This window comes from Strigops habroptila, chromosome 5 (assembly GCF_004027225.2).
Source record: "Strigops habroptila isolate Jane chromosome 5, bStrHab1.2.pri, whole genome shotgun sequence".
Lineage (NCBI taxonomy): Eukaryota > Metazoa > Chordata > Aves > Psittaciformes > Psittacidae > Strigops > Strigops habroptila.
In genome coordinates this window covers 64,244,426-64,260,395 of record NC_044281.2, presented here as the reverse complement: position 1 = coordinate 64,260,395, position 15,970 = coordinate 64,244,426, and positions in this window count along the sequence as shown.

The window sequence follows — 15,970 nt, the reverse complement described above, 5'->3', positions numbered from 1 at the left end:
GTTCTATGCAGAATAATTTAGGTGCTTGTTTATTCCAGAATCAGTAAAATCAAAACTGATTTTAGCAAGGTGTTCTCCCCAATTCAGCCCCCACATTTTCATCACATTAATAGCCATGTTATTCTTGCAACCTTAGTTCACTCACAAAGATATTCTCCATGAGTGTCCAGTTCAGTTAAAAATCACTCTGCATGTTCATTTGCCTAAACTCAAGCAAGTATGTGACTTGAATCAAGGCCTAAATGGACAAAAAGGGTAATCTTCAGGACTGGCCTAGGCATAGTACAGTCAAGCTGTACAAAAAAGGAGGTAGGAAGAGATTTATATCTTCATCCTCTTTTTATATGTAAATATAAATGTAAAGTTATTTATAATTAAAAGCCATAAAAGCTCTTGAAATAAATTTATTTTAAAAGGCAGTTATGCTAATTGCAGATCTCCTTAAATAGAGAAGACTTCATATAGACAGTTTATAATACAGTTAATAAAGAGATAAACTAATTTACATGAGAAATGACCTCTTTTAGTAGCACTTGCCAAAACTGCTTGGGTTTCTTAAAAAATTGAGTAAGTCTCTATGAATATTATACTTGGTTATACCTTGACTGCATCAGGGAACAGACACCTGCCATCTTTCTGGTTGCGAGAATGTACTTCCAGACACATTGTTGTCTACCTGGTAATAGCTGCTATTTCACACATACCCAATAAATCCTTCATTCAAACTACAATTCTTAATATAAAGAGAATTAGTCAGGAGAATCTTACCACCCAATGCTTAGTGTACTTCTTAATGCAGCCAAGCCTGGGTTTTCTAGCCAAAATAAAATACACAAATAATAGCTGTGAACCATGGCAATTTAAACCAGATGCTGATTTGTATACGAAAGATGAAGTAGCAGAGAGCAGAAATTCGAATGAGACAGGGAAGATAAGCATGGAAAGTGAAGCTATGAATTCAGGACAGATGGATGCTGAATAATTATAAAATTGTAGGATTGAAGGAGTTAGAAGAGCTTCTTAACAAATACATCTGCCTGCCAGTTCAGACTATCTCCCCATGTACAGGCAGACATTTCAAATTCAAACTGGAAAGGAAGGTCAAGGCCCTTTACAAGACCTACAAGCTAGAAACAGCAGAATAATAGAAATGGCTAAAATTACTTATTTATAGTCTCAGTGCAGTATTTACAGTATTTAACTGAACTCAAAAAGTTGTTTGGCTAAATTATCTTTTTCAGAAAGGCCTGAGGACATCAGGCAGTGAGTTTACCTTTTCCTGGAGTGATATGCTAGATATGCTTAAACCTTCTAAGCCTAAAACGGGATGCCCAGTTTCCCATTTCAATTGCCTTGGTCTCTGCTCTCCTAAATACTGATTCAGGTCTTGCATTTTTCATTAAACTCAACATACCGTATCATGGTGTCTGACACGCAACCCTGCAAAGGTACTCAGAGACACTATATTTCAGAAGCATTCTTCCCTTCTGTAAGTGTGACCTTGCATTCATTGCTGTTAGGTGCTGAAATTTGCGTCTAAAACACATTTCAGCTGAATGGGCTCAGCTTCACTCTGTGATTTACCTCTCAATGTAGCAACCTAAAACTTTGTCAAAGATTTTATATACCTTTGGATTTTATAAAAAACACTGAGCTGTATCAGACCTAGCACTAGTTTTTACAGTTTCACTGGAAATACTGCTGTTCAACACTGATTTTCCACTAACAAATACTTTCAGGTATCCATCAGTCCATACACCATTTCTTCAAGGCTTTGGTACTACAATAATATTTCTTTTTGGTTGGGTGGGTGGGTTTGAGTTTGTTTTGTTTGGTAAGTGACACAGTGAAGTCCCTGGATACTTAGAAATTGCTAGGATGCCTTTGAGAAACATGAATGAATAGTATCTCTAGCTCGATTTATAGTTCATAAGAGAAAGCCTCCTTCTCAGGATGTTCTCTCACGTAAAAGCATGTGGGTGTATTATGTTGTTGCAAAATGCATAAACAATGGGCATCTATAAACTCCCTCATTAAAACATTTAGCATTTAAGTGCTGCTACCACTCGAACTGTTGCTTGGGACAGAAATTATCATGCGAGTCCTGCAGGTGCTTTAACAGAGGACTTTTCACCTGATGATTATTTGAGTTTCATGACAAAGGAAAACTAATCAGTGCAAAAAGATATAGTTGAATCTCTGCGCCTAACACACCAGCACAAAAATTAGAAGTCAACCACCCTGGTCAGTGAAGTTTACCCAAACACGTTGAAATCAGGCTGCCTTGGGAGAGATTAGACTAACACAATGACATACTGAGCATGGGAACCCAGAGCTGGAGCACTGTCTGTAGAAGACATATCACAGTGCTCCATAAACAAACGAGGGTAGCTTTATCCGGTATGATAATGTGCTCTGACATCCATGTTTGAAACATAGTTTGGGAGGCTGTCTATCAACTGTAAAGAGAAACTGCTAGGCTGATCAGACACTGAATTCAGATGCAATTTTTCCTCTAATAGGAGAACCTGTTTTGTAATCGTATATCAGATAGTGTCAGATAAAAGGTAGACTGTTTCAGTAAATTGCCACATTTTCCCCATATTTGATAGATTATAGTGTTAAGAAATACAACACTAACTTGTTTACATTACAGATACTCCCCCAAAAGAGGTGATAATTCCGCAGTTGTCAGGATAGAGCCAGAATGTAATAGCCTTCTGCACCCCCAGCCCTGATAGAGCTTCAGTAGAAGAAGGCACATACATCCCCTCACTCTGCGGAAAGGTGTAAGCAGCAAACAGGACACCTGCCATTTTGGGCATTTCCTTATTGACAGGAGTCATGTGTGCAGGCTTTCTGTGCCCTTCAGAGAAAGACACTCAACAACAGGCTAAAATCCTCAAGGGGTCAGTGAAGAAAATACAGAACAAACCTGGTGGAATGTCTTCTGCAAATCCAAAAGTACTCAAGGTACTATTTGAAGAAGAGTCAACAAAGCCGATTTCACACTATGGAGAAAAATTATGCACTCTTTGAGCCTGCAAACAGCCATTCTTTTTCTTTAAAAGTCTGCCTACTGCTCCTTGCAGTTGTGGTTGGTTTGAATTCTACTTTGCCTGTTTAAATTGAACATGAGGGAAATATCACTTAATTCTCTGATACCCATTTCCAACAGCACCAAGACCCTGTTAGAGGTAGAGACAACAGTGACCAGAAAAACACAATTTGCAATAGGGCACCTTGGAGTGAATGAAAGAACTTTTTTTCCTTTCCTTGCATATGTACATGTATCACACTGACAAGACATTCAAGATTCCTTTGTAATCAGCTTTGGCCAAACACTCCGTAGTTCTGATAATAAAGCCAGCAGAAGTCTGCATGAGGAATATCATACCAACATTCACCTTCTCTCTCCCACAGGTGACTTACTTCTGTGGCAGGTTCAAATCTAATTATTTTCCAGGAAAAAAGTACTATTGTACCTGGAATTGCTGATGTAAGGCCAACCCATTCCAAAAATCTCAAATTCAGTAGTAAACCATGAAGTGCCATAAAACAGAAAGTTTAGATGTTGTCATTAAAAAAGAAAAAAAAAACACTAAAAAGACCCCAAACAGACAAAAAACAAACAAACAAAACCCAAAAAATCCAAAAAAAAAACCCTAAACAAAAACTCAAAACAGAACAAAACAAGCCAATAAAGAAACCAAACCCCAAAAAGAATTAAGTTTGGAAAAAATCTGTAATTTTCAGACTCAAAGTAAATTATAACACACAGTCATACAGTTGCAGCCTGTTTCTAATCATTTGCACCTGATTTTGAGTTCAGGCTGCTTCTTCCTATCCTCCATGACGTAGGGGGAAATACTCCTGAAGATCCAATTATACCATACAGTATAGCAGCTCTAATTGAGATGAAGCTTCATCTGTGCTCTGGATTGTGATTTGTGAGCAATTGGCTTAACTGAGAACAGCTGTAAAATTATGTTAACAACCAGACAGAACAAAGATTTGGCTACTGTAACAGAATTTGGAGTTTAAAAGTCTTTTACTTCCCCAAATGTACACATATGTACACTTAAGTTTACCTCTTTTTTTAAATGCTAAAGCATTCTGAAAGGTTAAAAGGAGTTTCATAAAATCTGAATTTAAAGAAAAATCCAATAAACATATTCATAAACTGCCTTAGGTTAACTCCTTTTGACACATCAATATTTTCCAAGAATCCTTTCTTCCAGTCACTAACGGAATGTGGAGCTCTGTGAAGGAGAAAGTTTAGGTGAGAGTTGGGACTCTCCTAGATTTTTCAATGGTAGCCTCATGTGGTTGCTGTAGGAGTTTTAATTAAAATAAATACAAATACTGCAAAGATAACAAATGGTGCTATATTACACCACACTTTTAATCTATTTTTGACTCAAATATGGATTTTCTCCTATTTTTTGGTAAGTTTTCTAAGAGAAAGATGTTTACCAAGGTGCACACCTCAGAACACATCAGAGTGTATGGAAATTCAAGCCAAAAAAATGCTTTGTATATAAACTGCATGAAGACAGAGATAAAGTAAGCTGCAAACCCTTCACCAGCGCAGGGCTTTGCATCACAGTTTTATTTGTGTATCACTTAATGCCAGCTTCTAAAAGGGAGCTCAAATGGGCTGAGATGGAGGTAGAGCCATATGATCTCTTCTGGAGTACTTGTGCTTGCAAAGATAAGTGACCAAGGTCCACATTAGGGGCAGCTGTTCAATCCATGTGAGTCCTTAATTTAGCATTGCTCCAGGAGTGTTAATATATTTGCCTTTTAAGTCCTCAACTGAAGCAAATCAGTAAACCAGTATCTGGGTAGAAAGGGTAGTCCTTGGCTTAACCTCAGAGTAAGGCTGCAGTAAGACACTTCAGCTGTCCTTCCCATTACTCCAACTACCTGTTGGTACAAGCAAGGAGAAGGAAAACCTGAAAACAGGTAGAAAAAGGAGTATTCATTCCCAAACACTGTAATAGAACAACTTCTCAGCCTACTGTTATCAGGCAGTGTCAGCAGGACCTTCCGTGCTTTGTTTACACTTTCAACATAACTAAAGCAAAAACTGCATTTGAAGGAAAGGCTTTTCTTTGCAGAGTTTAGTTCAATTTCTCCCTCCTTCTATATTGTTGTGTAGAAGGTAGCCCAGGAGACAGCTCTTGATTTACGGTCAGCATAACTCAAAAAAGGGGCCACCTGGGGGCTGCACACTAGCTAATTTGTCCATGATCCCCTGAAGAGTTTGCTAAACACTAGAAGATCAGCAGTTCTTGCTTGCTGTAGTGACAAGAAATTACCTTCAGCATGGATAAATATTGAGAGGCTATCAGTTGCTGACTGCTTGCTGTGTTTCCACAGAGCTGTACAGATTAACCCCATAGAGGATCTGAGAGGGACATAAGCTTAAGCTATATAAAGTCTGAGATTTCAACATGCTGCAGGGACTGAGCAAGCCACAAGTTTAAGAATTCTGGGAGACTTCTCCCCAAAAGAGAGTTATAAAGGGCAGTACAAACACTGCACTCTTACAATAACGTGCCTGAGGAATATCTCTTTTACCATGAACTTACAGTTCCCAGCTGTTCATAGTTACATTTCTATGTATGTAGTGTTTCTATAGACTTATGAATACACCACTGCTTACCTGAAGAATGTAAGAGCAGGTGCTGTTGTCTTCCTCCACCTCAGAAACAGTTACAGGGTATCAGCTGTTCCAAGTAAGCCAGGAGCACATTAGCTCTTCAGAAACATTATTAACCATTTCAGCACTGAGCACTTTTTTATCATCCAGTTATAATTCTTGTCTGTAACTCCATCCCTCTTCCCATAACTGCTGAGACACCAAAGACACAACCAGTCACCCACCAGCAAGGAATTAAGAGTGAAAATTTTCCAAAAAATGTTTCAGTTTTTACATGAAACCATTACTGAAATTCTTGTGTGAGTAAATTCAGATATCTAGATAGAGACACAGAGGCAGAAAAATAAACCCAGAGATGAAAATTAAGCTCAGCCTGACAAATGGGGAAAGAACACAGGTGAGAGTCAGACCACGTAATAACTTTCCAGGGTAACGCTCTTTCCACTATCTTTGATATATCTGGTGCAGGCACAAAAGAGGCTAGTAACACTGCAGAGGGGAGTATTAGTTTTCACAGCAAACATGGCTAGTACAGGGTAATCCCCACATTCTTCCTCCCCCTCTTTAAGATCCTCTGGGTCTTTTATCCTCTTTATATTTCATGACATTTTCTCCCTCACCATACTAGATAAATGTGGCTAGATGTGCCTCTGCTGCTGACTGTAATAGCTTTTTGAAACTCTAGCTTTAGTTCAGAAGCAGAGCTCAGTACTGATAGACAGGAAGAAACATCTTAACCTTCTTCCCCTATGCTTCTGGCTATGCATCTCTGTCCTCTTGTATCACCTGTGGGGCCCTGTCACCAGCCGATCATGCTCACTAAATCAGCAGAAACCCACCTATCATGCAACAGTGCCCACAGAAGACTATTACCTGAAGCATCTCGAATCTCAGGTGTGACAAATCAAGATTTGCTTTACAGGAGCACACTACAGCTGCCCAGAAACACCCACAGCCTACTGTATGTTGTTTGAAAGCAGAGATGGGAAGTTCATAATGCTCTCTCATCGCTCATCTTCAGCTGAAGCTGTTCATTGAAGTGGAATCTTGTGGACCAAGAATTTGACATTGGTAAGACAAGTGACCAGAACTATAATTAGTAGAATAACCTTGCTCTGTCCTAGAAGAGCCTAGTGACAGCATTTGCTGAGAACAGATCTTTTTTTCTAATGAAAAAAACCCCTTCAGTTTTGTCTGTTTATTTTGGAAAACTATGGCTGGAATAAATATTGCAACAATTTTTTTTTATTCTCTCTACAGAGTAAAATTATGCTCTGGTTTACACAAAGAAAAATTCACCTCTTGATCAAAAGAATTATGTTTGTTTATAGATTTTATTTACTGTTATGTATCCCTGGAGAGCCTGGAATCTTATTGCTAAAAACAGATGAATATTACTTTCTTTGCTTTTTCCTTGCAAGCACATAAATCTCATTCCATGTAGCAAATATTTGTCTCTAGAGAAAACACATTTAAACTTCCTTTGAAATTACAAAAGCTTCACTAAAGCAAGAAGCTATTCTACCACATCCAGAAATGACATCTAAGCCCATCCCACTCCCCTGTGAAGTGGCCAGTGCTTTCCCATGCCCGCTGAGTTTGGCCAGAGCCCCTGTTGCACCACAGGGCAAGACACCACCCCGAATGTGAGACCCCTGCCCTTACCCACACTTTATAGACCACAGTGTCAGGCAAGGGATTACAGCTCTGTGGGAAGAAAGACGCTGGCAGTCACCTCCAAATCAATCAGCAAGAGCCAATAACAAACTGCTAACAGCTATCACCATTAAATATTTATGTCAGCTACTCTTGCTGAAGTTCAGGTTGAAAGAGAACACAGGCTACCTACTGCTCACCAGAAGAGCTGAGCTGATGGACAGGCTGAAGGCCCCATGGACCACTCCTCCCACCCCACATTGTCTCTGCACCCAGCCACATCCTCCTGCTCCTCTGTGCTCCTCCTGCAGCTGTGGTAGTTGTCTGCACTCTTGCCAAGCCAATCCCCCATTCCTCAAACCACAGAAAGATCGATTTGCTTTGTTCCTGGGGAAGTTTTCTGTGGCTCCCCAAATGGTCTGTTGGGTGCTGGCATCAGCACTAGAAATGGGAGCAAGGAGAGGGACAGCAGGGGCATAGGACTTCTGTGTCTGACAGCAACAGGCCACTAGATGAGCTCACCTTCACCACTGAATCCTGGCACAGCGCGACTGTGAAGTGCGCATTGCGGCATCAGCAGAGGAGTTTTACTCCTTTCTCACCCAAGGACTTGTTGTTTGGCCTTTAAAGAATGAGAAATGACACCTGCCCAGTGAAGAGACCTATCCATTTCTAAGAAAGTGTCAGAGACATAAATTCCCATACGAGGGAAAAACGTACAACCAGTTCCTGAATCATGGAGATTCAGTAACTTCTGATCTCATTATGAGATGAGTGGATCAGGCCTGTCTTCTGTTTTGGTTGGGTTTTTCACATTTTACCTAAACTTTGCCTGAGCTAAGAGTAATTTCAATGTAACTGAATAACAAGAAACCATTCTGCAACCATGCATCAAATAAATTTATGAAGTGGCCACAACAGGGCACAAAAGCTCTGCATTCTAATGCAGGACAAGGATTACAAACAGAAGAGATGTCGCTTATTGGGCTACCCTGTACAGAGGGAAGAATTAGACAAGCCTTTGGAAATGTAAGCCCTCCTTGATCCAACAGGGACAATTACCTCAGAACACCACGGCTACCACAAATCTTGAAATCTTCTGTGTTGTCTTGGATGGTATATGTGAGATATATATTTTTTGGTATATGGATATGTGTGTATATATATATATCTCTGTGCCAGGAAGTAGCATGAAAGATTAAAAAAGAAAAAATGCAGTATAAAGCAGTAACTAAAAGTAGGCCCCGAGTCTTTGTGGGAACAAGCCTGTCTGATCTTTCCAGAAATTCCCATCAGTCTAAAAAATACGTCAAAGGCATTGCCTCTATTTACACATCTTGTTCTGTCTGTGTCTGTGGTCCATCATAGCTACAGGAAAATATCACAAGTTTTAGCACAGGCTCCAGATCCCACAGAATGTAATATGCCATGAAGACCTGCAGCGAGTAGAGCTGAGGCATGATGGTGACCAGGAGAGAGAGAAATGCCTCTTCTCGCAAGTGGGGGTAACCAATGGAAAGCACAGGACTGCAGCTACTGTTGAACTTCCAGAGTTGTGCTATTCTTTTGTCATACCCCTCCAACAGAGGAGACACCTGGAAGCCTGCAGGCACCATTAATCTTGATTACAGGAAAATTACATCACTGGCTGTAGAAAGTCTTTTTGCTAATGGGCAACTTAGATAACGCCACCTCAGATTTTTAGCCTCAAGTTCCTACCTTGACTAGCTTCATGGATAAATTCACAGCTTACAGGCAATGGCATTGACAGAATACAGACCAAACGGGTAGAATTCTGCCACTCTGGTTTTTGTTCTCACAGGCCACTGATGATGCTCCATGAGGTTCCTCTGACCCCAGAAGTGCTGACACCGTAACTGTGAGGAAGAGAAAGTTGACGTTAAGTTGTGGAGACAGATGTGAAGAATTGCTTTGTGTCAAAAGGTTCGTGGTGTTCGCTAAAGGCAGGAGACTAAAAATGTGGTAGTTTTATTTAATTGTTTTTCATTCCTTCACTGTTTGGAGTGCTGCAAAGAAGCACTGCAGAGACCAAGCACACACTGATGAAAAACTACTTAAAATACTTGAGGTGGTCTAATCTTTATGCCTCTGCTAATTTTAAGGCTATGCTCCTAGTAGCAGCTGCTAACATCTTCTCCAGCTCCTTTAAATAAAATCACCCTGTCAGCGTTTGCCCATCAATGAATCTCTCATAATGCCAGCAAGTAATTCAGTGCTTTAGGAGTTTTTGTTTGACCAGTGTCCACGAAATGGTAATTTTTTGTTGTTTTAGCAAACTCTGACAAAGATTTCTTACTTTTCATTCATAATTCACAGGTTGCATCTCCCACATGAAGCTAAATTCTGCTTTCAGGCAAATTTCCATGGAAGCCAACACAACCATGTAAAAGTGCATTTATAGACAGGTTTTGGCACACTTCAGTTAACAGTCAGTCAGGGCAGCTTGAATAATATAGCAGCTAATACAGACATTTTATTTATCCCACAAGCAATTTGTTCCAATTCAATTTACAAATTAAATCACCTTCCAAGCTGGGATAGGACACTAACAAAAAGGTATGTATAATGATGTAGACTTCTCTTTCTGGTTTAATCTTTAGCATGTATCTTTGAATCACAGCATTGGAAAGCAAAGCTGTGAGGTATGAAAAAAATAATTCCATTATCTAAAATTTCAAATTAGTACATTCTCGTATCAGTATTCTCTGCAAACCCAGTGTGCTAGTGTCATATCCAAGTACCCGATGTTCTGCAGTGTCTCAGTTCTGAATGTGTTTTAGGGGGTTTTGTCCATCACTGCATCTATCATGAGCTGTTCCAAATTATCTGTTATTCATCTTACTATTACATGAACTCATGTTTCAACTGCCTCTAGTTCATGCAAGAAAAACTGACAGCAAGCAAGAGAAAAATATGTCAAAAGAAAGATAAAGTTAGTCTTGAAGTTCTGTGCCCACCGCTTTAATTTCATAGAATCATAGAATCGTAAGGGTTGGAAAGGACCTTAAGATCATCTAGCTCCAACCCCCCTGCCATGGGCAGGGACACCTTGCACTAAACCACGTGGTCCAAGGCTCTGTCCAACCTGGCCTTGAACACCGCCAGGGATGGAGCATCCACAACCTCCCTGGGCAACCCATTCCAGTGCTTCACCACCCTCACTGTAAAGAACTTCTTCCTTATATCTAATCTAAACTTCCTCTGTTTAAGTTTGAACCCATTACCCCTTGTCCTACCACTACAGTCCCTAAGGAATAGTCCCTCCCCAGCATCCTTGTAGACCCCCTTCAGATACTGGAAGGCTGCTATGAGGTCTCCACGCAGCCTTCTCTTCTCCAGGCTGAACAGCCCCAACTCTCTCAGCCTGTCTTCATACAGGAGGTGCTCCAGCCCTCTTATCATCCTCGTGGCCCTCCTCTGGACTCGCTCCAACAGCTCCATGTCCTTTTTATGTTGAGGACACCAGAACTGTACACAGTACTCCAAGTGAGGTCTCACGAGAGCAGAGTAGAGGGGCAGGATCACCTCCTTCGACCCGCTGGTCACACTTCTTTTGATGCAGCCCAGGATACGGTTGGCTTTCTAGGTTGCAAGTGCACACTGCCGGCTCATGTTAAGCTTCTCGTCAACCAACACCCCCAAGTCCTTCTCTGCAGGGCTGCTCTGAATCTCTTCTCCACCCAACCTGTAGCAGTGCCTGGGATTGCCCCGACCCAGATGTAGGACCTTACACTTGGCTTGGTTAAACTTCATAAGGTTGGCATTGGCCCACCTCACAAGCGTGTCAAGGTCCCTCTGGATGGCATCCCTTCCCTCCAGCGTATCAACCGAACCACACAGCTTGGTGTCGTCGGCAAACTTGCTGAGGGCACACTCAATCCCACTGTCCATGTTGCCGACAAAGATGTTGAACAGGACAGGTCCCAACACCGATCCCTGAGGGACATCACTTGTTACAGGTTTCCAACTGGACATCGAGCCATTTACCACAACTCTTTGCGTGCAGCCATCGAGCCAGTTTTTTATCCACCGAGTGGTCCATCTATCAAATTGATGTCTCTCCAATTTAGAGACAAGGATGTCATGCGGGACAGTGTCGAACGCTTTGCACAAGTCCAGGTAGATGACGTCAACTGGTCTGTCCCTGTTCATCAGTTCCGTGGCTCCATCATAAAAGGCCACCAAATTGGTCAGGCAGGATTTCCCCTTAGTGAAGCCATGTTGGCTGTCACCAACCACCTCGTTGTTTTTCATGTGCCTTAGCATGTTTTCCAGGAGAAACTGTTCCAAGATTTTGCCAGGCACAGAGGTGAGGCTGACTGGTCTGTAGTTCCCTGGGTCTTCCACCTTCCCCTTCTTGAAAATGGGGGTTATATTACCCTTCCTCCAGTCGCCAGGAACTTCACTTGACTGCCAGGATTTTTCAAACATGATGGACAGTGGTTTAGCAACTTCATTCGCCAGCTCCTTCAGGACCCGCGGATGGATTTCATCAGGTCCTATGAACTCGTGCACGTTCAGGTTCCTAAGATGGTCTCGAACCTGATCCTCTCCTACAGTGGGTGTAAGGTCTTCATTTTCACAGTCCCTGCATTTGCTTTCCAAGACTTTGTGGTGTGGTCAGAGCATTTGCTGGTGAAGACTGAGGCAATGAAGTCATTGAGAACCTCAGCCTTCTCTAAATCCATGGTAACCAGTTCTCCTGATAGCTTCTGGAGAGGGCCCACATTGTCCCTAGTCTGTCTTATTTGCTACGTACCTATAGAATCCTTTCCTGTTATCTTTTACATCCCTTGCCAATTTAATTCACTGTTGTCCCTGTAGTAATAAATTATTTCATTTTCAGTCATTTAAATGTGGATGTTAGAAAAAAAAAAATACTTTTTAGTGACTCATTGCATCTGGAATCTGGTTTATTATTTAAAGAATAAGATTTTGTTAATGAATAGAATTTAAAACATCTGAAAAAATTTCCATCAAAAAGATCATAGAATCTTAGAATCATTTAGGTTGGAAAAGACCTTTAAGATTGAGTCCCACTGAAAACCCAACACTGCCAAGTCCACCACTAAACCATGTCCTTAAATTTCACATCTATATATCTTTTAAATACCTCCAGGGATGGTGACTCCACCACTTTCCTGGACAGCCTATTCCAATGCTTGACAACCCTTTTGGTGAACAAGTTTTTCCTAATATCCAATCTAATCCTCCCCTAGCACAAAAGGCTGTTGTTTCAACTGGCACAACCCTGGTACCAGTTCTAAATCTAAGGCTGGTCCAGATAAACAATTTGCAGACAGTGTACTAGCAATGCTGACAGGCAAATCGCTCCACATGCTGAAACAGGCTCCTTAATGCTGTTCCATCAGATATTTGGAAATACTTGTTTTATGAATTTCTGTAAATATAATGCCACTACTGCTCATGTCTTCAAAATCTTAGTGCAAGAAATAGGCCTTTACTGTCAGCACTAAGATAAAGTAACATTCAATAAGAGAAGCTATCTGGAGATCCAGCTTCTGCTCCCCATATCAAAGATGGGCAAACAGACCTCAAGTTCCCGCTGATAGAAGCACAACTGCTGACAGAAACTCGAGAGCTATTAATATAGCCAAATTCAGAAGTTGTCGCACACTCCCATCAAGCTATAAAGCATCACAAGATATTGTCATGCTTGCGACTAGGTCAGGCACTGCATCCATGAAGTCCACAGACAAGTTGATCAGCTGGCTTAGAGTATGAGAAAGAATGAAAGTAAACCTGAACAAAACAGTTCACAGCACGCCACTTTTAATCTCTAGGAAAGGGACAACAAATGGAGTGATGGACATTAGAAAAACATATAAAACATCAAGACATAAGAAGCAAAACAGAAGTCAGAAGAATGAAAAGCAGTGAGACAGAATAGATAGGAATACTTCTAAAAGGTGTTCAAAAGAGATAACGTTTAATGCAAAAATATAATCTTTATTAGAGCACTCTTGGCTAGATTGAAGAACCCTGGTTTTTCCCTAACTTCATCTGTTCACTGGAGAGGTTAAGGAGTCCGTAACCATACTAGTTAGTGTTCATCTTACTTTTTACCTGTAGAGCACTGACCTACAGACAACATATTTTCACAGTGGCTTTAACATTAAAGCAATATAGGGATGAGAAAGGTCATTTCATGCAAGACTTTGAACTTTTTTTCCTAAGTAAAAATGAATTTCAACATCTTTGAGATGCTGTATATTATGTGTTTGAATCAAGCAGAACATTTCATTTCTGCAAATCACAAATTGTAAGCAAATACGGCTTGCATAAAGTATATGTATCTTTCACTGGAACATAAATTTCTACCTCCCACAACACTTAAATGTTTAAGTTATGAAGCATTTACTATTTTGGCAGTATCTGTAGAAGAGAAATTTCCTCTTTCATCAGTTTCGTTTATTGCATTAGCAAATAGGAGTCACTCCTTAAATGAAATTCACCTTCAGGATTTTTCTTTGAAAAGCTGTCATGAGAGAGTCAAGGACACTGACTGTACTTGCTACTTCATTTTTTATTACTCATTTGCATCACTAAAGTCTGACTATATTTATGAAGTTTAATTTACAAGGAAGAAAAAACTTGGGTTAGTGGGAGATTGTCCAAGAGATTTCCTGCTGGGAACTCAGTGTTCCAGCTTGGCTTAAGCAGCATCTGCAGGAGTAAGCACTTCACTGGGCCTTTTTTACATAAGAAGATTAGCAGTCGATATTGGTAGTGAAAGCATCTACCTAATTATCTTAACATTATTAATAAATGCTGGAGGAAATTAATGCCATGTGGCATTTCACACATTGATATCATGCTTAAGTTGATGACATAAATTAAGCTCAAAGCATTTTCTCCAGAGTTTGCTTCAAAATGGGTGAAAACCTGGTTTGAAAAACAAGGATTATTCAAATTTATTATCTGGATAATATGTTCTAGCCGGCTAAACTGCTCGGAAAGACAGACATCCAGAACATCTCGCATACTGACTCTTCACAAAGAAATCACTTCCCTAATTTCAAAATTATTCATCAGTCCACTGAGGGCAAACCAACCAAGACTGTTGCTTAGTGGCTGTGGAGGGCCTAGTGCTCTGAAAGCTGCCTACCAGGTGATTTACAATTCTTCAGGGGAAAGCATAAACACATGACTGGAAAGTAGACTTTCTCCTGACCTCCCATCACAGATAAGGAAAGATAGAAAGACTTTAAAGAGAGAGAAGCCAGAATGTGCCAAAGCGAAGCATTTTCTGGAACTTTCCATTGTGTTTTTTTCCTAAAAGGAATGTATCTTATTTGCATACCTGCACAAGCCTCAGAGTTAATGATATCAGATCATGGCTAGTAACATTCCTCCCTGCTAGGAGAGGAATAAGTAACTTTTCCAAATTCCTATGAACACGGAAGTGTGTCTATAAAACCACTTTACCTAGTAATTCCATCACTGCCTTTACTTCAACACTCACCTATGCTCAATGCCACAAGATTGCTCCAAAGCCACTTTTCCAATACTTCCCCGTTACAGAAGCAGCAGGCTTTTTCTGTGGGGACTAAAGACCTCTTCTTTATCAACATCTTAAATCCCAGATACAAAGATACAGATAAAACATGTCCAAATTGGCATGGGTCATCAAGCCAGTTTATTGTGAAAGAGAGAATGTCAACCTGTGCAGCAGCATCTCAGCTGCCATTGAAACCTATCAGTTCCCACAGGTGATCGCAAAACCTTCTTCCAATAAGGAAATACTCAGATCATGATCATAATAGCTGTTTCAGGGGAGGAAGTTGTGACTTCCTGTGTGTGGAACAAAGTCTGAGACCTCCAAACACCTCTCACATTTAGTTTTGATTCTTAAATTTTCAAATTTTTTTAAAAAAGATTTTCAAGTCACTGAAATCAATAACATTGTATAAATAATTCATCAAAACCACGAAAAGTAGCACCATGTTAAAAGCTGAGAGGCAGGTGTAACTAGCAGCGAGTGCAGGTAATTTCATTCCACGATCATTGGGCAATAGGGAGCTCAGAGATTTGCAGAAATGACATGCCAGCTAGCATATCTGTTCCTTAGCTTGGTGCTATATGGTCATCCAGAGCCAGGCCATAGGCACAATGCTGTAGCATCCCAGAGAGAGAGGAGCCAGCACCGTCTAGCTTGCTAGGAATATCTAGTAGGAAGAGAGCAGTGTTGAAAAGAAGTTGTGTAGTTACAATGTCTCTCTCACCCTCATCACCTCCTAAAGCCTCAGCTCAGATAGAAACCATGGACAACATGGTGTTTTAAAAATGTTAATAGCTTTGTAAGATTCCCTATTAAGTCCCAGTGGCTAAATGTCAGAGGTTGTCAAAATGATAAAACGGCTATGCAAAATGTTTCAATTATTTATTTTTAAGTGAAACAACTTATTTTCCCTGCCTGCTGTGCATTATGAAAACTCACACAAATAAGCCTGAGACTCACCAAACACTGTGACATTTTATAAAAGGTCAATTTTGTAGCAGGAAAGCACAAGATCAGTACAGTAAATATATCATTACAGTAAAAAGCAGTATAGTATACTGGGGTTGGTTTTTTTTGTACAGTGAAAGCTGGCAACTAGATGA